This window comes from Trichechus manatus, unplaced genomic scaffold (assembly GCF_000243295.1).
Source record: "Trichechus manatus latirostris isolate Lorelei unplaced genomic scaffold, TriManLat1.0 scaffold00022, whole genome shotgun sequence".
Classification (NCBI taxonomy): domain Eukaryota; kingdom Metazoa; phylum Chordata; class Mammalia; order Sirenia; family Trichechidae; genus Trichechus; species Trichechus manatus.
The window spans coordinates 1,597,470-1,599,488 of record NW_004443958.1 but is presented as its reverse complement, the minus strand read 5'-3'; the positions used below and the strand labels follow the sequence as shown (position 1 = coordinate 1,599,488).

Sequence of the window (2,019 nt, the reverse complement as noted above, 5' to 3'; positions counted from 1 at the left end):
GGTTTACAATATGGGAGACTATTTTTATAAGTGTATGAAGGGGCACAACAGGTGCCTGGGTGGCACAAACGGTTTGCACTTGACTACTAACCTAGATGTTGGTGGTTTGAACCCACCCAATGGCACCATGGAAGAAGGGCCTGGCAATTTGCTTCCATAAAGATTACAGCCAAGAAAACCCTATGGAGGACTTCTACTCTGTAACATATGGGGTCACCATGAGTCCAAATTGACTCAATGGCTGTGCTTGCTTCTGCAGCACATTTGCTCACTTTGGCAGCACATATACTAAAATTGGAAAGATACAGAGAAGATTAACGTGGCCCCTGCACAAGGATGACACGCAAGTTCGTGAAGTGTTCCATACTTTTTGAGTGTGTCTAAAAAATAAAATAAAATAGACTCAATGGCAATAGGATTTTTTTATGGAGTATGGATGGGCATGCATTTTTCATTTTACCTCAGGCACCAATATTGCTCAGCATGATACAACAAGGAAAAATGAGAATCTAAGCAAAGGTGCAATTCAGGTGAAGTCTCAGACCTAGCCTAACCCCTTGAGAAACATTAGAACATAAATTACATATCAAAGTTTTTCCATCTTGAGACAAAGAGGCTGGGCTTTTAAATACCCATACCAGTGAAGCAGTGGCTATGGGTCACATCCAGGAGAAGGTAGGACAAAAATTTCCAGGCCCTTCAGGTTTTCCATACATGTATCCAACAACAACAACTCTAACTACCCCTGCTTTGTGAGCTTTGGCAAGCAACTTAAACTCCTTGAAGATAATTACTATCTTGATCACTCACAGGTTTGGTATAAATAACAAAAAAAGGTAGAAAATTAACTAACCATTCTCAAATTCAGCTATCTAACAATGTCTATTAACAGAGAACAGACACAGGAAGGAGCAAGTGAGCCTAAAAGTGAGCCTAAAAGGGTTCTGAGTAATTTAATAAATATTTTAAAAATGCACACATTAAAACCTACACATTTTATTCATGGTAGTAGTTCTCATTCCTTCTCTGAGATCTGATTTCTTCTTACATCATGAGCCAATATTACAGAATTTGGTTGTGTGGTTTCCAATCTCCTGCAAAATTAGAAGGTGAGAGATAAACTGCTCCTGATAGTCTGCAGGTGCAGAGACAGTTTGAAGAGGCAGAAATGAGAAGTAGCCATCTGCCAGAGAAGTATGAAATGTAAAAATGAAAAAAACATATACATGACCCCAACTGTCAAATCAGTCTGGACTCATTTAATACAGACATACGTACACACATAAATGTGTGTGTGTGTGCACGCGCGCATCATCTGCTTTATTTTTTTTCATGAACCTTACAAGAAATTCTTTAAAATTACATAGAAAATTCTAAAGATTGGGAGAAGAGCAGAAATAACCAACCAGAGGGGTAGAAAGTAGTCATGCTCAGGAAACGGTGTTTGCACAGAACTGAGGAATTCTTCCCATCCACATCTGCAGGCGCTCACACCACCATGCTCTCAGATCACTAGGCCACCTCCCACCATCACTAGATCTAGCTGGATATATGCTTCTGGCACTAATAGCTGGAGGATGTGTATCAGAGCCATGCCAATGGAGGGTGAGTTTAGAGTGATGAAGGCGATATAAGTGGTGGGCTGCAGCATGAATAATATATATTATGCTCAGGTAATGATTAGTAACCATGAGATTGATATTGGATAATAGGGTTGCTCCCAGAGTAAAATACTACATAACTTTAGAAATAAGAAAACCGCATCACTGACGCCAAGGTTTTGTTTCATCTAATTAAGACCTCTGGGGAATATCTAATTTAAGGAAAGGCCTAGGTGCAAATGGAGTCTTACTCAAGCTCAAGCATAAAACTCTCATATGTCAGGCATTTTTTTTTTTTTTGCCATCTTGATTTGACAAGCATTATGAGATTGTTACTGTTTTGGGAGGAAATAAGGGAAACCAACCCTGGCTAGCAGATGCAAAATGAGAATTCATTATAAGGATATGCAGATCCTGA

At 39.4% G+C, this 2,019-nt stretch overlaps 1 non-coding gene across 1 annotated transcript; it reads left to right on the top strand.

Moving 5' to 3' along the window:
* The first annotated feature begins 264 nt into the window (after positions 1-264).
* LOC111819961 (U6 spliceosomal RNA) lies at positions 265-371 on the top strand. Its single transcript, XR_002823535.1, has one exon. It is a non-coding gene; the product is annotated as a U6 spliceosomal RNA (small nuclear RNA).
* Positions 372-2,019: the final 1,648 nt, after the last annotated feature.